At 41.6% G+C, this 22706-nt stretch overlaps 1 protein-coding gene across 2 annotated transcripts in view; it reads left to right on the top strand.

Annotated features, from left to right (window-relative positions):
- Positions 1-4376: 4376 nt before the first annotated feature.
- LOC120957836 (bcl-2-related ovarian killer protein-like) overlaps positions 4377-22706 on the top strand; it is a 52199-nt gene continuing 33869 nt past the window's right edge. For both annotated transcript variants that reach the window (XM_040380226.2, XM_040380225.2), the window contains exon 1: positions 4377-5302. The gene's annotated coding sequence lies outside the window, so the exon portion shown is untranslated. The remainder of the gene's footprint in view (positions 5303-22706) is intronic.

Raw genomic sequence — 22706 nt, 5'->3', positions numbered from 1 at the left:
GCAAAACCGAAAAAAAAATGGGAAAAAGTTTGCAGCCGGCAGACGACGATACACACACTAAGGTAGGTGAACAATTCCACAAAAGTATAGTAGCAAACGTGACCTAACTAATACAAAACTTACTGAAAAATAATTAGGTGAGTTTGTAAGGAGGGCAGGAGCAGCATGACACAAAGCAAATGGTTAAGTAGTAGTCGCCATTCAAAAGGCGATAAGAATACACTGCAAAAGCAAAAAAAAGAACAAAGAAAGAAAAAACGATACATCTAGAGTCGTTACCAATCACAAGCGGAAGGAAAAGAATATGAAAATGAAAGAGTGCAGGAAAGGGAGAGAAAGGAAACAATGGAAAACACTACGCAAAAGTAATAAAATAATGTTAAAAATAAATTGTTGTTGATAAAAAGTAAACTAATTGATACAATGTAGTAGGAGGAAGAGTGGAAGGCAGCAAACACAAAACATCACTTTTATTAACGAAACAGTTTTGACGGTTCATGCGCGGAGCGGAACGTCATGTAAAACACAACTTACATAAATAAGAACACATTCACACACACACACACACACACACACTACATACCCACTCACACACTCACACTTAAATTAGTTGTGTAGTAATTCCTTAAGGTAATTATGGAACTATATTATCAAATATTGTCGTACCGGAGGTGAGCAGTGATGTGAAATGAAGGGGTGGATTCATGGTGGGCGAAACGCAGTGCACGCAAACACCACACAAAACTCTAAAATAGTCTAACGGCACGCACACACACACACACACACACTCCCACCAACTGATTTTTTCCTCCATGTCCTATGTCGGAACAATATCCTTTTTTTCCACATAAAGAGTAGTTTGGTATGGCATTTTAATTTTAGTTGAAGTTTTATTTCAACTGAAAACTGTAATATTTTCCATTTTATAAAACAATAATGTTACTACCATTACAAGCAAACTGTTACGCTTCTAAGAAATAAAAATAAAAGAAAAAGAATTCATGGCAAAAGGCAAACATTACAATAAGGAAAGAGTCAATAAAATAACAAACACAATACAACAGATAAGAAAACATAACAAGAAAATGGTAACTATGAATACACAAACTTTACAACACAAAATGTGCACCAACCTGATCATAAACTAACAAACAAAAGCAAACATGCAAAGCAAGGCGATACAGGGTTTCCCACGATTTATTGGTTGGTTCCCACGATTTATTGGTGCGTTCCCACGATTTTTTGGTCATTTCCCATAATTTTTTGGTAGCAACCCACGATTTATTGGTCGGTTCCCAAATATTATTGGTCGTTTCCCAAATATTATTGGTCGGTATTATATTATATTATATTTGGGAACCGACCAATAATATTTGGGAAACGACCAATAATATTTGGGAACCGACCAATAATATTTGGGAACCGACCAATAAATCGTGGGTTGCTACCAAAAAATTATGGGAAATGACCAAAAAATCGTGGGAACGCACCAATAAATCGTGGGAACCAACCAATAAATCGTGGGAAACCCTGTAAAAGGAAATGAAACTGAGTTCATAAACCAAACGACAAAAACAAAAACCACACAAACAAACATTCATATGAAAGTTATAACCGGTCTATGTAGGATATGTAAAGCTGTGCCCGTGTGTGTGTGTGTGTGTACGTGTGTTCATTGATGGCTACCAGAAAAAAACAGAGCTGAAAAACAAAGATGGCAAACACACAGAGTGAACAAAATTGGTGGGTTAGTAGTGGACGAACGGATGCGGACGCCATGGTGGATGGTGGAAGTGTAAAACTGATTTATGTACTAAAATTATTTTCAAAATAAAAACATTTCAATTCAAATTTAAAAATTAACTGTCACGCCGTAATACATTCATTCAAAGTGTGTAAGAATTTGAATAGTGATGACAGTGTTGCCTCTCACTCAACAAAACCTATTTACAGGGTTTCTCACAACCACGAGTTATCATAGCCATGGGACACTTAATGAACTCTTTCTAAAGTGAAATGAAATTAATGTAATGGGAATTGGACTCTATAGCACCCTCTTTGGACAAGCTACTTGGAATATCCTATTCGATTTGTCCAACAAGGGTGCTATAGAGTTCAATTCCCATTACATTAATTTCATTTCACGTTAGAAACAGTTCATTAAGTCCAATAGAGTCCAATTTCCACCGCATGAAGTTCACTTCCAGTAGGAAAGAGTCAAGGAAGTGTCCCACAACTATGAGAACCCCTGGAAAACCCTGTAATGTTGTTAAGGTAAGTTCAATTTTCATGTCAAGTTTAAATATTCATCTTTTATTCAACTTTTTTTTATTTCGGTTTAAAATATTGTAATACACTTTTTTATTGTATAAAAGTTGCTAACAATCTTACATTGAAAGAATTTTTTTCAACAGAATAATTATATTTTATTTATCTTTTATTTGCTTATGTGTATTTAAAATTGAAAATTTAGCTGTAATAACTGTTACAGATACTTGATTTATTACTATTAGTCTGTATTAGTATTGTTAATATTCTAGTTTTAGAATAACGTACGATTTATTAGGATAATCTGAATAGCTGTAATGAAAAGATCCTCTAACGAATATTTTAATAAAATGTCGCAACCCCTTTATCTCATCTCTTTGGCCGTAACTGTATCACAATGCGCTTGAAACAATGTGCGGCAGTTTGCATACTTTTGGGCGGTTTGTGTTTTCTGCGCTTTTTTCAAATGGCAACTATCCTTTTATTATTAATTGACTTACCAACTGCTGCATGATACTTTCAAATTAGTTACGTTATAATATCTAAATAAACAAGACTAATTTAATCTCATGCCAGAAAACACACACACACACTCACAAATCAAGCAAATCAAGCAACTCATATGTGTGTGTGTCTTCTTTTTGAGGCAATCACTGTAGTCGGTGGGTGTGTGGACGAAGAGCGTCACTTCGCAGCTGTCGTCACCCGCATGGGTGACTTGTGCCGGGTCGCTTAAGCATGTGCTTGGGCAAACAACATATCGCTTCTCCCTTTAAACACCTGTATCCCTTGCGCTCTCAACCCGTTGTTCAGCCGTTTCTCTAACCCACATTTCGTTCGCACTATGGGTGACAATCATACAGCCGATGGTTTAATGGGGAATTAATTTCAGCCGAACTTCGCTAGCCAGCAGTTCAAAAGATAATAAATATAACACCCAACGTAATAGTTTCATTATTTTACATTATTTTTTTATTAAATTTTAATAAACATTTAACCTAGATGTTATAAGGCTAAGGTAAAATAGCATTCTGTTTAACCAATAGTTTGAACTAGACATTATTTGAATGATATGATTTTTCTATTTTTTTTTTACTGTTCTCTGACACATTTCCTGAGAAGGTATCCAAACTCTTGGCCGCGGTGAGCCTGTTTTTAATTCAATGTCAATATCATGTGTTGAAAATAAAATACACTCTAGAAACTTTAAAATAGTAAACACTCTACCACGCATTTTGATTCGTTCAGAAAGTTTGTATTCCTAGTCCGAACGTTTTTTCAAATCATGCAAATTTTTTCATAAAGTGGAGGTAATTTCATGAAGGTGGTAGTAGTTTGCTAGATAAAATTTAATTTAATTTCAATTTTTATTAAAGACAAAGTAACCTGAGGTAGGATTGAAAAAACAAAACATAATGATTACCAAATACAGCCTGAGCTCACTGGGTGAACTTCGATTCCCTGCCAACTATTGAATATGTGCTTTTCAGTTGGCACGTTTTTCCATACAAAAACTGACATTTTTCTCGGCAAGCCATGGGATTTTTGTGAAATTTTCAAACATTGGATTTTCCATACAAACGCATGCTTTTTAATTGAACTGTCAGCCAGCTATTGCGCGTTCAAATAATAAGCATGCCAACTAAAAAGCGTTTCACTATTGAACTCTTACTGTATAACAGTTCAAAAAACAATGCAATAAAGTCGGTTTTTATATTATTTTTGTTCCCTCCATCTTTCTCTTCATTTATACTAATCAAACAGTGTTATAATAAACATTAAAAAATTATAAAAATATAGCATTGTTTTGATGTATTTTTCTTGATTTATTTCTATAATTTTATGTGTAAAAGTATATGCATTTTTAACAAACAAAAATATTAAAGCTCTTGGCTATTTACATTTATGACTTGACAATTTTTTACAAAAATCTGCGTAAAAAACATTACACAATATGAAAATATTTTGTACCTTTTTTACATTTTACATTAATTACGTTTTGCAATTACTCCTTCAATCAACCCGCCATCGCTATCAAATTGCCCATAGTGCACAGACCCCCTATCCGCACCGGGGCACCCGATCCGATCGGGGAGCGATGTTTTTCTTTTGCGCTTTGTTTCGGTTCAACACGCGTGCCGATAAGACGCGCGCCGCCGCTGTCGCTCCCACAGCGTACGCGTAGCGCAGATCTTTACCTTTTGGTTTGCTTTCCCGCGCGGTGGGACGGCGGGCTGGTTGTAACCGAGGCAAATAGACGGGCCCCGGCTTTGTGTGGATATCTTCTTCATATTCGGTCGGTTCGATATCATCCCCCGGTGTTTAGTGGTGCCGTGCCCAGGTCTGCAGCAGTTCGCGCGCTTCGCTCCCTAGCAACGGGTTGGGGCGCATGGGCGCCGTTTCCCGCATTCAACCCCCACCGATGCAACAGGTGTTTGGTGTGCGGCAGAGTGGCTATGATCGGGATATGAGCCGCGCGCACGTAAGTGATAACGGCCGATCGGTGACATAGTGCATAGTGTCTAAATTTATACCACCACCCGCATCACTGCGTTCTGTGGGCTAAAGAGTGCTGTTAGCAGTGCCCAACAAAATAATGGCAAACAACAGGCAACCGTGTGTGTGTGTGTGTGTGTGCGTATGTGCAGAGTGTGTCGTGTAGTGATTAATTCGTAACCCGATAGCATCAAAATAGTTGCATTGGGGATGGTGATGATGGTAATGCTGGTATATCGAAAATAAGTGTAAAGTGCTTTACCCACCCAACCACATCACTCACACGGATCGATTAAAAGTGTGCGTAGAGAAAAGGGCACTCTGTACTGCCGTTGTGTGCTAACACAGTAACGCGTTTCAGTGCTAGTTACAAGAGCGTTACAAAAGCGTTACGACAGTGGCTGCGTACGTGAATTCTTCAGCAAAACGGGCAACGAAATTGATTGAATCAAAACAGAAAGTGCAAGCCATTTAAAGAGCGTTCATCTTGCATCGTCAACAAACCATCAACACCACCACCACCAAAACAGACCAGTAGGTAAGTGAAGGCAAAGTTAATCAAACATCATTACTGTCAGTGGTTGAAATATGTACACCTCTGTTTGGAATGCGAGGTGTTTGTGCGGCTGCGGGAGTAACATCAAGTCGCTTCAAACTTTGCATTCTGCCCATCCACTCTTTATTCGCAAAGCTCATAATCCTCTCTCTCTCAAGTCGCTCGTGACGTTCAACTTCTTGCCCGCATCGCTCATCGCTTCTATCGGCGGGCAAAAACTATCGCCCTATGATTAATCACCATCAGATAAAGGTGGCAGGCACTCGCCAAGGTGGAAAAGTTGACAAAACGCAACCACCATGCTAAACCTTCCACCACACAGCGTCTCTGCACAAGTGTGCACTCGAAACGATTGACAAAGTGAGCGCCAAGATTTGAGTGACAGCTTCATCGCGATAGCGTTTTGTGCTGATCTTCGCTTGCGGGGGGAAAAAAATCCCCGGTGACTTTGGGAAACGATAAAAGACAGTGAAAAGCCACAAGAAAATTAGCAACAAAATGCACCGTCTGATAACGATAAAGGTGCATAACTTTTCGGATCGGATGAGGATTACATCCTGTCCCCCTTTCCGGCACTGTCCCGGTAAAAAGTTCCCGAACACTGAGACTGAGTCGGAACTGACGGTCCTTTCCGTCCTTTCTCCACAAATTGACGGTGATTGGCGACATAATGAGGCAAGCGGCCAAAAGTGCTTCCCCCGGGGATGACAGCGGACCTTTCTTCCTTGGACCAGAACGCAATCGCTAATGACGCGCTTAAACGGTTACTGATTGTACACAAAAATCCTCCTCCGGTTTCGCTTTAACCCGCTCGGACAGTAAAGTAGGATGAAATATGACACGTTGGGCTCTTCTTTCCTTGTTTTATTTTTTTTAAATCATATTTACTTGCCACACGGCCTCGCAATTGGAAGGCGTTACTTTCTTTTTGAATTTTAATTTTTGCTCCTCACCCTTCTCCATTGGCTCTTCTAGCGAGTGAACTGCTTTCGCCCGGGTTTAATATGACGCAGAGCCGTGGTGTGGAGTGAAGTTTTTTGAGCGCAAATCCGTACTTGCTTAACACCTACAGCTGTGGCAATGTAAATTGATCGCAAATGCGTTTGCGGGGGGGGGGGGGCAAATATTATGTTTCGAAGGCGTAAACATCCGACGCATGAACCGACGCGGTGCCGAACGGACGCGGTACCCTCTGACCGGTACGGTAAAGCGATTAGCAGAAGCACCACAGCATCAGGCAGCTTCATTAACAACGCCTCAACTCAAGTTTGTTGTCTCAATAGCCCTAGCTTTGGCGGTAATTTGAGCGGCTGCATTGGGAAGCATTTATCTAGCGATCACTCGTCATCTTTATCAAGCCTCGTGCTGATTAACAGGCAAGTGATTGGAGTTGGCCCACTGCAATTCCCCCGTTGCAAGTGCTTTGCTACAAACTCATCTCAACCACCTCCTGCTTGAAGCACACTAACCGTTTTAAGCATCTCATTAAGGTGCTGCCCCCCTTACTGGCTTCCTTCACTGGACCTGGCCCAAAAACCAACTGGACACAAACTTCACTTGACAGACGACGGCACCCGAAGCGATGGCACGAGATTGGTACGGCCGATGGTTATTATCGACAATTAATGTATCCCCCCGTCCAGGGAATCATGCGGAGAGTGGGAAGATCTTTTCGCGCATGCAATGCCTAAATGACACACTCATACAGTCAAACCATGCTTTTTGGTCAGTGGCCGAAGGGAGCAGCGAAGGCAGCTTAAGGTTGTGCGCAAATTATTCAACACCTTCAACCGCGAAGAGCGCGCGTGCGTGCGACGTGGTTGAAGGTAATGAAGGTTTGCGTGGCGATTTTTCCCTTTTTGAAGAGACAGCCTTTTTTGTTGTTGGCGCACACCACCCAAACAACGTGACAGCGAAAGCAACAGCGCTCATAATGATACGATTTTTGCCCTCCCTCACGGTAATAAGAGGTTTAGGGTCGCGTTTTGATAATCACTGGTGGCGATGGAATATTAATCATATAATTTGCACCGTGGTGTAATGAGGAACTAATTTAAGAATTTGGAAGAAATGTTTTTATGAAAGCTGATTTGGAGAGATAGTTTTTATGCAAAGTTATATTGGAATTGGCCATAAAAGTGATTCTTTAGAGCTTATTAAAAAAAATATGCTAAAGTGAAAACAAACAACTTTAAGCAGCAGTCCCCCTCTATAGAATTTGACGTTTTTAATCGCTATCTTACCTTATTATTTTAAAACAAACACATATGAGTAAGATAGGTAAGTAATAAGATAAGTATCATATATCCCGAAGAAAGTAAATCATGCTTGAACAGGCCCGCAATAAGAATCGATCCACATCGGACCTCGCGCGAGTCTCAATGCTTATGGATTAGACCAACGGACTGCAACAACCATGATGAGGTATTAGTGTAGTAAAACTATCAATTTTCCAAATTTGTTGGATGTATATAGCAGGATTGAGATACATTCATGGATGTTTGGTTTTATCTATTAGCGGTTTGATAATTTGCAATAAATCACAATATGACTATCCAATGATAATCATTCTTTCCTAATTGAGAATTGAGAATTGAGAAAAACGATTAGAAAAAGGAAAATTTGAATTAAGAATGTGAGAAGATTATCTCATATCAAACGTAAGTGCGTTATCTATGCTAAGCAATCTGTGTAACGTGTAATATGTGTAGATGTCCTATGTCATTCAGTCACTTTCCCAAAATCGATCTAATTCGGGAACGATTCGGTAGCGATTATCAAAGTGACATAAAATGGTGGTTTCCTTGGATGTTTTTGAACATTTTGCCATATTGTTCGTACAACTGAGAAGGATACTCATGAAATAAATCAAAGCAACCGTTGTATCTAGATCTTGTTAAGGAAAGTTGCTGATAATATAATGTGTGCACAGCTGCAGTTGTCATCACGATCTTGATGATGATGATAAGAGGTTTCTTAAAATCTATATATATAAAAATCTCGTGTCACGGTGTTTGTCGCGAGTAAACTCCGAAACGGCTGGATCATTTTCAACGAAACTTTGCACACACCTTATGGTGGTATGAGAATAGGTTTTAAGACTTAAAAATCGTTCAGATGTTACACTAAACTTAATTTAAAAAAGATTTTCTAACTTCCATACAAAGAGAAGGATTGTTGTTGTGTTGTATACAGCACTTTGACACTTGGTGTGAGGTTTCCTGGCGGTTTACACTCGATGATCGGATCCTGAGGGGATACGGGCACGATACAACAATCCCAAGTAACAAAGCAATAATGGAATATTTGTTTTTTTTTTTTTGTTGAATAACTAAGTTTGTCGGGCCAGCTAGTATTAAAATAAAAATAAGAACGAAAATATATAAGACAGAGACAACTCAGGTTTGAGACACGTGCGCGTACAAGTGAAAGTCAATGATCGATTTTAAACAGGACTTACTTCTTATTCGTACTGATCTTACTGAGATCTCATCAGTAAGTCATTCATAGTAACTCTTATTGGATCAGGCAGTATTTGGAAGCATTTGGAATATTTAATACGAAAAGTGAGGAAAAACACGATAAGAAGATACAGAAGAAGAAGAAGAAAAAGAATAAGAAGAGGAAGAAGAAGAGGAAACAGATAAGTAAGGATGAGAAGAAGAAGAAGAAGAAGAAGAAGAAGAAGAAGAAGAAGAAGAAGAAGAAGAAGAAGAAAAGGAAGGAGAAGAAGAAAAGGAAGGAGAAGAAGAAAAGGAAGAAGAAAAGGAAGAAGAAGAAGAAGAAGAAGAAGAAGAAGAAGAAGAAGAAGAAGGGAAAATATTTAAAAAAATACAGTGAACCCTCTCTTATTTGACACCTCTCCAATTTGAAAAAACTCTCTTATTTGAACATTTTGCATTTTGCAAAATTACTTTAATCGTGTTGCCCACTAAACGGGTTAATCATGACAAAGCACTAAGCACTAGGCCATTCCCGTTTATTAAAATGCTACCTAAGCTGAAGCACCATTTTGTGTGAATCTCTAAAGCCTCACAATTATGACACTCAATCTCTATCATTAGTCAGCAGTCAACCGTTTGGTTTGCCGGAAAATAGAATCCCATTGCACGGTGCAGCTCACTACCACTACGCGAAAGCGATTTCGTTCGATTATGCACCGCCAGCCCTCGTGCCGCAGCATTTTTACATCGCGCCTGCGGTTTGTATGACCGTTCCGCCATCCGGACCGCAACGACTTGAAGGCTATCTGTCTGTTCGCGGTTTTGTATGACAACTGCGCGTACCCGGTGACGTCTCGCGCTGCCCCGTAGCACGCACATCCGTCCCATCAGACGAGATCAAATTCGCGCAAAACGTGCAATGGGGAACAGCAGAAGCAAACACGGCACCCAACAGCAAGACGAGTCAACTCACACCGCTCACACTCATAAAAATGTCAATCCAATCAGGCCCGCCTGTCAGCCACGCCGGACAATCGGAAGCGGCAATCGGAGTGCGCTCCACACTTCACGTATTAGTTCCACATTATTATGACGTGAAGGCGAGCGTTTAATCCGTTTGGGGTTGTTTTTTTTCTTCCGAACATTCACCAAAACTGCATCATTCAATCTCTGGTGGTTCTGATTTTCTTTCATTTCTACTGCCGTCTGACTGCAGCACTGATATAGCCAGCACGTGCAATCATAATTTAATAACCGATGCGCACCTCCAATAAAGGTCGCCCGCCCGTCTTCGTCGCCACCACGCAGTGCGCTCACGTGCGAAGAGCGGAAGGTGCTTCGGAAAGTGCATTCTGCCACTTGCAGCTACACAAACACTCGCGCCTCGCGGTTTGCTTGCCCTTTTGCGCGTCCCGAGGTTTTAGCATGGCGTCGATCCCGCTCGCTGTGTGTCGTTTGCGCCTCTGTGGCCACTTCTCGGCAACGCGCTCGGATCGATACAGCGCTCGAGACCTTGAACCAGCTGTAAGTAAACACAATTCCCCAGCGAAGAGAAAACGGGACTAATAGAACAGTGTGAGCAAGAGAGAGAGAGAGAGAGTGGTACCTGGCTGGACAGTGTTGTAATTTAAATAAATATTGCACACATGTTGGTGGTACTAAGCCGGGAGCGATGGAGAGAAGGTGTCATCATCGAAGATGCGCACTCAACACAGCGAGTGATGACATTCTTGACAGATGTTAGAGCGCAACCCGACAACCCGATGTCAGCTTTCAACCGCAATTAAAACGGCAAAGTGCATTGCGTATTCACACACACACAGAGACACGTACACGGTTGCCCTTTTCGGTGCCACTAGGAGCCACGAACACCGAACTCCATTCATTTGTAACAATTATCCGTCGATCGGCGCCGGTTTGGTGTCCTCCACCGGCGGCGGTTGCTGACGATGCACGATCTCACGTTTCTCACATTATCGTTTCGCGGCAATATGGTGGTTGCAGCGGCCGACACACACAGCCACACACACACACACATCCGGCCGATCATTACCGATTTTTGCTGCACCACAGCATTCTGCAGCCGCGTTCCTATGACAAATGACCCCAGCCGATTGCTAATGATGATCAACGGCGCACGACCACAGTGCGGATTGTTTCCAGTACAAAGGGTGTAAAGGTCGCGATGTCGGCACATTAGCAATTACAGGGTGTGTTCGCCTGTGTGTGTGTGTGTGTGTGTGTGTGTGTGTGTGTTGGAGCAGAATCAAAACGTCCTGATTTTATGACGGTGAAGTACAATGCATTTGTGGATCAGTAGGCTTCAAGCGAAACCTTCATACAGGTACAACTGCAAATGGTGGAATTTTGTTGCAATCGGGCTACAATCTTATTCGTGGGAACATGACTGATTGGGATGTAGTGCGAGTTTTATTCGAGTTGATTTTATAATTCGATATAATTTTTGGTGTAATTTCTACAACGGAGTTTTCCAGATAATCAGTACTTTGTGCTATAAGAACCATCTCGTCATACAAAGCAGAAACCATTAATAATGTGCAAAAAATTTCATAACCTTGTTGACCCAATGAAGTACACAATAAGTACGTTGCACGATAATTACTGACACAGTGGCAAACACATCAGCACAATAAACTTCTGGACACTTGCTTATAAGCAAATATCTTAACGCCTCGAAGTCATTTCTTCACCAACCTGAATATTGTAAGTACCTCCGTCGCAAATCGCATGATGTGACCAAGACATCTTAGAAAACATTCTTCAAACAATACACATTACACAGTTGCCGTTCCAGACATCTATTGAATAAATGCGCTGACTCCGAAAAGACCGTAAACCAAGGATTTTGTGACCAAGGATTTTTGTGGCCAAGAATTTTACGACCAAGGATTTTGCAAGCAAGATTTCTGCGAGCAAGATTACTGCGACGAAGAATTTTGCAACCAAGGATTTTGCGACCAAGAATTTTGTGATCAAGAACTTTGCGACCAAGAAGTTTACGACGAAGATATCTGCTACCAAGATATCTGCTACCAAGAATTTGGCGACGAAGAGTTTTGCGACCAAGATTTCTACGACTAAGATTTCTGCGATCAAGAACTTTGCGACCAAGAATTTTGCGACCAACATATCTGCGTCCAAGATATCTGCGACCAAGATATCTGCGACCAAGATATCTGCGACCAAGAATTTGGCGACCAAGAGTTTTGCGAACAAAATTTCTACGACTAAGATATCTGCGACCAAGAATTTGCGACCAAGAATTTTGTGACCAAGATTTTTGGGACCAAGATTTATGCGAACAAGGATTTTGCGACCAAGATATCTGCTACCAAGAATTTGGCGACCAAGATTTCTACGACCAAGAATTATGCGACCAAGAATTTTGCGACCTTTAAGGATACGTTTACTATGCCCAATTCATTCATCTCAAGGCTCGAATGCCTGTACTGCATTTTTTACGATGCTGCGGTTTGGCTAGAAAACCCCTGTATTTTTAAACTTACGTGCAGGTACTGTAATGTTCCACCGAGAGGTGTTACCGCATCTCTCTGACTTACTAAAACATTACCATTTAAATTAATATAGCCTCTCCGCTACGTGACATGATGCAACACACCGTGCCCGAGCAAGGTACACCACCAAAACCAAGCTAAAACCCCCCATATCAAGCTCTGTACGATCGGCCTGCACACAAAAAGCCACGTTCGGTATTGGTGCAAAAGCTCCGGTTTCGGGCGGTACCCGACCCCGGGCGCAAGCATTTTGATTGGTTCTAGCCGTGTCGCGATCATTATAATCGAAATCAAACACACCTTACCAGCCTACAGAGAAGGGGTGGATTTTCCCTTTCCTCCGAAAAAGGAAAATCTCCACCCAGTGTGTGCATGCGTGTGAGAGAGGAGTTGGCCATCAGCTCAGGGGGGTGCACTGATCCAGTTTCACGCTCACCCTCCCCGTTTTAGTGCAGGCAATTGTGCAATTTAAATTATTTCACATCACCAACAGCAAACAGCAGCAGCAGCAGCAGCCTTACACACTAGCTCCACTTTCGGTTCTAGCCAGCTGGGCCAGCATTCTTTCCATTCGGTAACGGAGCGCTCTGGCGCACCGGCGGGTTTCCCTGACCCGAACTCCGCGATACGAGATCCGAGATTTGTGCGTGGAAAAATGTTAATTGAATTTAAACTGTGGCCAGCAGCTAGGTAGGGAGGCCACCGTCGATCGGGTACATCGATCGTGCTGGATTTTTCCGAGTTTCACCCATTAGCTCAACGCGGTGTCACCTCGTTTCACGGCTTCGCTTTCGAACGGCATTCCATCTAACCGTTCGGTATGGTATCGTATCGAGCACGAAAACCTCTTCTCACATACACACACACGCCAAGACTGTCGTTCAGACGCGCTGGTATTCAATATTTCTGTATAATTGCAACATAATTGTATCTCATCGTTTCACTAATAATCGATTATTACAAGTATTACTTACTTTGCTCCTTTTATGCATTTATCCCATGTTCTTTTTTAAATTATTCTGAAAAAGCTTATCTCAACATCGAGTAATTGTTTGAGATTGTCCCTGTAGATGGTCGAAAGTTTCCATCGATTTTGATTTATTTGATAGTTAAAACATGTGAAATATCCACGAATCTTGTTTTTTGCCTTTAATTAAATGACATTTTCAAGATTGCCGTATTTAAATATTGATTTTAGATCAGCTAAATGTTGTATTTAGATGTTTGATCATTAAATAAATCATCAAAAACATGATCTAGGAACTACCATTCTAGCGTGATCTTGATAACCATCTGAAATCTACTAAGCGTGATCGCTAACGTTTGCATTACGGGGACGGTCCCGTGGTACAGTCGTCGTTACGCCAAATAGAAGAAGAAGAAGAAGAAGAAGAAGAACGTTTTCATTTCAAAAAATGGGTTTTTCGGCAGGGTATGGAAAAACCAAACTAAGAGAGATAATTTCTTTCCATAAACATCCTTTGAAAGGTAATTATTTAAGCTTAATTGCAAAAATAAATCAACGACTTTCCGAGCTGCCTGCCGTCAGTTATCCGGAATTTTCGTCAGCGCGGACGAAGACATGCGTGTAGGTATGTTTTTAAGATCTACCTTCAATTTGTATCAATTCCTCTCGGGGATGTTGTCCGCGGACTTGGGTGTCATGGGGAAATTCGGGCGAAATTCGCCTGAAATGATCGCACTGAGTTTTGGCGTCATTGCTTGCCGAGCCGGTCTCGTAGTACAGTCGTCAACTCGTACGACCTAACAACATGCCCGTCATGGGCTCAATCCCCAAAAAGACTGCGCCGCCATACGTAGGACTGACTATCCTGCTATGGTGGGGGAATCAATTAGTCACTGAAAGCCAAGCTCACAAGTGGGTACAGGCAGGCCTAGACCGACATCGGTTGTTAAGACATAGAAGAAGAAGAAGCTTGCCGATCATCGCGATCTTGTGATGAAGTTATTGGATTTATCATATTTATTGCGGAAGCTACCCGTTGGAGTACTTGCAACTTCTAAAGGAGCTTTATCAAGCAGTCCGTAAGTCATTTAGTAAGTCCATTTAGTTAGAATTGAAAAGCACAGACTTATTCCTATGGGAAAATTACTTTATTTACAAATTTTGTTTGATTCTCTTTACTATAAAATCGATGTCCCATCAACGAAATCATATTCATTGGAGTCGATACTTACTGTTAGGTCTGGAACCTCTCTGAACGAGACGTGCGAACTCTCAACGCTTCTTTGTGGCAGGTTTGATTAGTGGCGAAATTGATGCGCCCACCTATTCAGCGCTGTAAACTTCTCTGTTCTGTCAGTCAGATCCGATTAACACGATGGGAATCGCCTTCAGTCAAGTTTACAATAGGGTAAATGTACCTATAGTGGTGGTAGTACCAATAGTGGTGGTATTGCACTAAAATGCGGTTCATACGGCAAATTACAAGTAATTAAGTTATTTAAGTTAGTGTGAAATGTTCTTTAGCCTTTTACAAAGGGTTTAAAAGTTAAATGGGGCCATTCCGTTTCTTAGTGACCGAAAAATCCATTATTTTGTGAAATGAGTCAACATTTTTCCAAAATCCTTAGGATTTCATAACGAAACTCATTTTTCTGTTAACGTTCTAAATGACCACATAAACACGCAATTACTAGTTTTTTAACATAACTGTTATGAAATGTTATTGTTTTACTAAAATTATTTGCCTTTTTACCATATTTATGCATTTTTGAGTGTTTTTTACCATAGTGCCATTATAGGTACACAAAACAGGCATGTTCCTATAGTGGTTATAGTTATAAAATCAATAAAAACAGGTCGTTTTAGATTTTTTTGAGGAAATTTTTCACATGTCGTACTGTTTTCACTAAAATAAGCAACAGAAATGAGTTTTATGTAGGTAATTTACCAAAAACAGGCCAAAATTCGCTTATCTGGCTGAATGAAAAATTGACTTCAAATCAAGCACACTTTTCCGGGTGTAGGTTGATGACAGGTGTGATGCAGTACTTTAGTCAATAGTTTCATTGATTAAATTTATACATTTTTTTACGATCAAATTACGCAAGAAAACTATATTATGGCAGTAATCCTTGCTATTCATACGAAAACAGCTTCGAAACTAAGTTTCATTGATATTATACACCGTTTTTGATGCATCTTTGTTTACTACCACTATAGGAACACAATACGACGACTATAGGAACCATACCTCCATTATAGGTACAACGAAGCAGTCACAAAAATATGTATTTTTTCGTAAATTTGATGTATTTCATGATAAAAATGGTTGTGATTGCGTAGATAAAACATATTCCAATTGCTATGTGTTAAAATATTCAGAAATTATCCTTCCTCACACTTTAAATCCATTAAAACACATCGGTACCACTACAAATTGCACCACTATTGGTACATTTACCCTATGTATAAATTTTGATTCATCTCAATCTGCGTTCCGTGAGCGTTTGCGTGTTCTAGCGTTAGGTGCTCTAGGTACTTACAAGCTACGGGGCGTTACATTTAGTTTAATCAACGAAATAGACTAAATTTAATCAAGACTTTCTCTATGTCCGATGAACAAACTCAATGAATACTAAATTAAATATGTCTTCCAATTATGATCCGTTAGTTGTTAAACCGACAGTCCTTGAATAGAGAGCTATACTGTATCAGAATAGTATATTTAATAAACCAGTGAACAATCTGATTATCAATTAGCAAATAAACATGCTCCAACTGCAATAAGTTTATTGGAGTATAACCAAGAAAATAATAAGACATCCCAAACATCTAATAAAACGACAAGGATAATATAAAAAACAAGCCTAAATCTACAGCTCATCCAACATCTTAAGTTATTCCAGCAGTGCATCAACTTGCCACGGAAACCCTTTCCCAGGACCTGGAACGCTCTATCGATCATCATTGCTCATAATGGAGTTGTATTAACATGCAGCAAGCAAACATTCACAAAACATATTGACCGAGTTATTGATGCATCCATTCGCTGTCCACTTTATCTCCGTTATCTGAATTACTCAGCACACAAGCAGCAGCAGCAACAGCAACCTTACGATCCATTTTCTTCCAGTACAACAATGCTCTACTCTCCTCCCTTCCAAACACACCCGTCCGATCCCATGCGCCATGGTTGCGTTTAATAAAATCATACATTTTCTTAGCCCCCGCAAGCCGATAAGGATAAGGTAAATATTATGCTCGGTAAAATAGCTTCATTGTATTGTGCCGGGCCCCGTTTAGCCGCAGGAAACTTTGTGTATGTGTGTGTGTGTGTGCCAGCATGTTACTTTGTGCTTGAGATTCCTTCCAAACCCATTGCGAGCTGCAATCGTGTATGCAGCTGCAGCAACCGCACCAGCACCAGCAGCAGCAGCATCGAAATTAATGCCATGTGTCCATAAATTTGCGGCCTCAAATGGAAGGAGTACTGGTGCACAGCGTGTGCGTGTGTGTGTCGTTGTGTTTCGCAACAGGGGAGCAAAGCGCAATCGATTCCCGTGCGATATTCGATGATTTTGCGCTCGGAGGCAATGAGGGAGAGGCCGGCATGAAATTCAACCACGCCGTATCGCCGATTAATACAGCACATCCACAGCCCAAGAAAGCGGACCAAAAGCAATTAAGCGTAAATCACCCAAAGATGCGGACGCGCACACACACACACACGCTTGTGCCCTCGTTAGTCTTGTGTCCCATCTCCCCGTAGGTCCCTCGGGGGACCCCACATCTTTGTTAAACCAGTTTGTGTGTATTTTTAGGTCTTCTGCAGGAAAAAGAACCCCGCCCCAGAACTGCAGCTTAAACGCTCTGAGACATCCTTTTGGGCGATCCTCGATGACCGTGTTTATCGGTACTTTAATTTATCGCACTTACCTTCTGGGCGTTTTCATCGCATCGCTTCGGGGAGCTCGGCAAGGGTGTGGCAGTGGGGTTAAAATCCGTGTATAGTGCACAGGAATTGCGCGTAGTTGTGTCGTTTTTCTTGGGCACTTCCCTGTCCGTGCTGGGAGAAAATGAGGAATTGCTCTATTTTGTCGACCCCATGGAGCTCCCTGCTCTGTGGGAGTGAGGAAGTTTGTCATACACACAGGGACATTCATTTTGAACCGTTTAAATAGAGGGCAATGATGCGAAAAGAGCAATCAATGAATGTCTGCCTGCTAGGTGGAGGTCATTTATTATAGTAATTTTATGGTGATAATTGCTTTATTGGGAAAACATTGGACCAGCATGACCATAATTAGTTTGAACCAATTGGAATTTAAAGTAAATCCAGCTTGAACTCGTACAGCTACAGCTTTAGTGTATTCTTCATCTTGTCAATATCCGATTGGAATTGTCATCCAATACGCTTTCTATTTAAGTAGGCCATGTTTGGTCCACTTCTCCAAGATTTCACCTCACCCCAAATCAGCTCGCAATTTTTGGCAAAACCAATTGTTACGTAGCTTTGTTGACTTCGGTAGAGTGAAAATTCCCATCCAGAGTTCATCACCAATCATCCAATATCCCCAAAACGATGGAAAACATTGTAGCAATCTTTCATCACTATCACGCAAGATTTGCAACGATTACCGTGAAAACTGAGCTCCCTGCTCGAAGTACCACCAGCAGCGAACCTGCACGCGACGAACTGCTCACCGCCCAGATGTCGACCCCGCCGGCTGAAGTGCGTCGGTTTCGCCAGCAATTCAAAGACTTTGCACTCTTCAAAGGGACATCTTTCTGAAGATGGCTGAAGCTAGCGAAACACCCTGACGAGGGCTGATGATCGATATTTCCGGCACGGAGGGCACGGTGGCTACATTGTAAATCACACAACCCTCATCCACACCCTATTTGCAGTATGGACGGAGGTGGTGATTTGTTCGTAACGTGAATCTCGAAAATGCCGTGACAGAGGAGAGCGAGAGCGAGCGAGCGATGGAACGAAAAGCGACAAGTCCACGATTTCCATGCGTAATAATAGGTATTTGCATGTAATTAAATTATAGTAAATGGTTATGAAAAATGTTATAATTAAATATAATTCTGATACACCCGTACCACACACGCACACACACACCGGCGGGTACCTGTCATCGAGTGCCGGTGCATCGGGGCAGGCAGCTTGCAACCTTCACCGCACCCTCCCGTATGTTCGGTATGTCATCGTCGGAAGACAAATCGCCCAATTGACACACCGTCTCGGCCAGGGATTCGATGCCAGGGTTACACACACCCATAGGAGGGGGGAATGGGGAGCCTGTGGACCCTGCAAGAGCGTGATCGTTGGTCGCTCGTTAAAGCATCATCATCGTTCGTCAGCACATCCGACGCCGCGGCTGCCCATGGTCGCAGGCAGTAAATTGACCAGAAACTCCAACGGTGCCGTGTGGCGCGGTGTGGCGTTATTGCTGCAGGTGTCATTATGGTGATGATTTATACGCACATAAATCCAGACGCGCACGCCTTGGCCGGCTTTTCTTAACAGGCGAACATTTCAAGATTTCTTCACCGGTTCCGGCGGTGGGTGCAATTAGCATTATAATCTAAAATAATTTGCCGCCATTATTTGGCTGCTTGCGTGGACCACCTCCCGAGGTTGTGTGACAGCCACGTTGATCGATCGTGGTGTGTGATCGAAGCCGTGAAACATGAAGCGCCGGCCCGGATGACGTGATGTTTGCGGACGTTTGAGCCTACCGCAATCGCGTGTGTCACACAGTGTTCAGACGACGCACTTCATCCATTGCGCTTGCGTACGCTTGTATTTACATTCCATTCAGTCATTCGGCTACTAGCGATGAGCAATCCTGGATGCCAATTGGCGTGTGGCAGAACGGTCTTTTGGTTAAAAGTCATAAAGTACTCTCCCTCCCAAGACTGGTGCCTACTATCAAGGCCGCAGCTGAGAAATGTATGACAATGTAAGGTTTCCGATCGGACCGATGCGGCACGCGGAACCGGTTTCCGCTCGAAACATTCGTACAAACCATCCCACCTCTTCACAGCCGGGTCTAATAGCGCCGATGTGTGACGTAAGAAATTCCATCCAATTCTTTGATCCGGCTTCTGCAAAGTGTGCTTCGGTGGGCTGGTTTTTGTATAATTCTTAAATCTTTTCAACTCCAACAAAAGTAAAAAAAAACCCTGTCCTTTCTTTGCAAATCACATTCGAGTTTGGTACATTTGTGAATGAGCAGGTTTTTCGAGATGGCCGGTATACAACATTTCAGCTAGTTTCCAGTTCATCTCGTAAAGATAACGTCCGCGGAAGAGACACCAGCCAAGATGTTTGAGACTTGTTCACTCGCGAGATTGACGTCATTGGGGGACAATTTATGAGGTTCTTTAGGGGCTTGTCTTAGGCTTCATCCTCCAATAAACGTTACAGATTGTATTTATTTGATTATGCATACTTTACATGTGAAACAGAATATAATCAAAATTTGAAAATGTTTCAAATATCTCTGATTGTTTAATATGAGCCGGATATATTAGTAATTGGATAGAATTTCTGCTGAACTGAAGAAAAGAACTGCTGATGGGTTTCTAACAAAGATCTTCAGCGAAGTATTCCAATCTTTTCAGATAAAAATGATCATCGTGTAATATTAAACGTTACGTATTTTATGGATGGAGCCTAGACCATAGAAGTAGCAATTAGAGGAACTTTTTCTGATAATAATTAAATAATGCTGTACGCTTATCGCAAAGAGAGAGGGCAAAGCGATCGTTAGAATGAAGATGGCGTTGAAGAAGACGCATGTATCTCATGTTTCTCTCTTTTTAATCCTTATTTGAGCCACGGTTTTCGGGACGTTTGTCAGTTTGGCTAACAGGAGAGTATCCACACGCAGAGGTAGCTCTCATCAGTAAACAAACATCTCCGATCTCTTTCTGGCTCGTGATCAAAGGAAGTAAGGATATATTATCTAATAATTGGTTCTACTACCAGGCAGAGGAGGACAACTGATCATGTGAATAATACTGATCTAGACGAACGTAGAAGCTTTTGTCATTGATATCTTTCTCGTTTATGTACTAAGGACTTAAACGGGATATTTCCCATACTAATTGAATGATGCTGTCCGCTTATCATAGAGAGAGAGAGGAAGTGATCGTTATATTGAAGATGGCGTTGCAAAAGGCACATATATCGTTTCTCTGTTTTGAGTAAGTGTTGCTTTATTTAACGTAGGTTTCATCAATCAAATCCCAGCTTAAAAAACTTGCTTTGTGTTGCATATGTGTTTGAGTATGTAACGTGACGTTGAGTATGTAATATGCAACGTTTGTGTTAATCTTAAAGATCGAAAGCCGGAAGCCTTTTCTACTTGACGATGCATATATCTATTTCCTAGCATGATAAAACGTCATTAAAATTGTGAAACGTCAAAATTAACAATGATTAGACAATGATCAATGTCAATGATAAAACGTCAGTGATTAACAAATTTTGAGTAGACATCTTCTACCTCCTTTCCAATCTTTTAATTCTTTACTGTAAGAATACCCATCACTGTATGTTCTGTGCATTGGATGAATCGATTATCTTAAACATATCTAAATTCATTAGAGTACAAGACATGTTTGAATTAAAATGAATTAGCTTCAAAAATAGTGTTTACATTTGTACAAATAATTCTTCTCTAGTTTGAATTGCTTTTAGTTCCCAGGCTTTTTCATCCTATAAAATTGGAGAAATACCTCAACTATCCTTCTTGTCTTCTTACTTTCTTATAATGATTCTAAAGATTCAGCTTGCCATAACTAGAACTCAAAGCTAATGTAATTGATGTACGCTCCTGCACAAGGTTAGGAACGAAAGCCATCTATATCCTAACACAGTTGCCCCCAAAATCCTCCGCTTTGACATTTCCATTAGCCTTTAAGCGAGTGACCCACAGCCACGCTAGGCAGCACACGCTTCACAAATTATGACCCATCAGGGGAAGTAATGAGCAGTCCGTGGCGATTAGTAAACAAATTTGTCATCCACTTGTCGACGTGCCGTATAATGCCATCTTCATAATTCTTAAACCCATTCCGCTCGCTTCTGTTTCCCGCGCGCACTCATACTCGAGGTAACGGCAATTACAATCTTGGCCTCCGACACAATCTCAACCAGCTCAAGGTTGGGAAGTGTACTTTGTTTGCTTATATACGCACACCCGGCCCAGAACATGGTGCATTCCGTAATTTCAGCACCGTAACACCGGTACGCCAGCTCTCTCTCTGTTCCTCTCTCATTCTCTGCTTTTAATTATTTGTATCGCGTAAACATCCGATACACGGTTTTAAAAGGGAATTTCGATAGTTGCGGTGCAGCAATGAACATTTCTCAAGATATTTTCGACCACGCGAGTAGATAAACAATCCGAAGCGTTTCGGTGCAGATATGAATTTTCTGGTACACTTTTTTAATACAGTACCAGCACACGCAGGGAGAGAGAAAGCGAGAAGCCGTGCCGCCCTACTGGGAGGAAACTTAAAGTTGGCGAAGTTTTTGTAGCTTCCCGCACAGCTGGCGGTACACTGGCTGGTGGGATTTTATTTCTCCCGCCCCAAATTGCCACTGCGCTGGTGAAATTTATCTTCCAATGCTGGTTTAGGAGAAGGCAAAAAAACGCAAAGAAAAGTAAATATCAAGAAAGCGGTTGTGCCTGTGTTGTTTGGGTAACGCCAACGTGGGACGGGAACACCAAAACCCACCAGAAGCGCATAAGCCACACACGCACGCACAACATCTTCCGCATCGCAACCAGAAGTTAAACCGTGAATTTATGAGCCGTACACAAATTATCGTTCGAATTATCGCGTTATAAACGAATTAACCCGGGGACAGTTCAATAAACCTCTTTCCACCCACAGCATGTGTGCAGCGTGCCAACGCAGCCAACCGGGCACTTATCTATCCATCATTAACATATGGGGTTTTTAATGCTTTCTTGTTATCTTACTGGGTGGTTATTTTCCTCCTACTGTCCTGTATAACCAATTGCAACCTACATTGGAAACGAATTCATTGCCAGCTCGGTCCAGAGGGTAATTTGATGGTTCATTATCCCTTGCCCGTTATTTCATGGGTTGATTCTGCCCTCCAAATCCACAGGCCTGTATCGTTGACCCAGACTGGCACCGGGTTATGACATCCGCTCTGTGGGTGTGTGTGTGATGACTTCAAACGGTACACGCTGTTCCGAGTTCCAAGAATTGACACCCGGCCTGCCGGGGTTGGAGTTTTATGACACGACAAGTAGAGCGAGATGATAGAAAACATATCCGATGGGCTGACGCGAGAGCAGCAGGCAATCATATGGTATTCGTTGCTAAATATGGCTCGTATCAGGTATTCCTGTGGTGTGTTTGTTTCCACGCATACTTGTACTTTG

Source organism: Anopheles coluzzii, chromosome 3, assembly GCF_943734685.1.
Source record: "Anopheles coluzzii chromosome 3, AcolN3, whole genome shotgun sequence".
In the NCBI taxonomy this organism is placed as follows: Eukaryota; Metazoa; Arthropoda; class Insecta; order Diptera; family Culicidae; genus Anopheles; species Anopheles coluzzii.
Note: the sequence above shows the minus strand (reverse complement) of the source record. Positions and strands in the feature narration are given on the sequence as shown.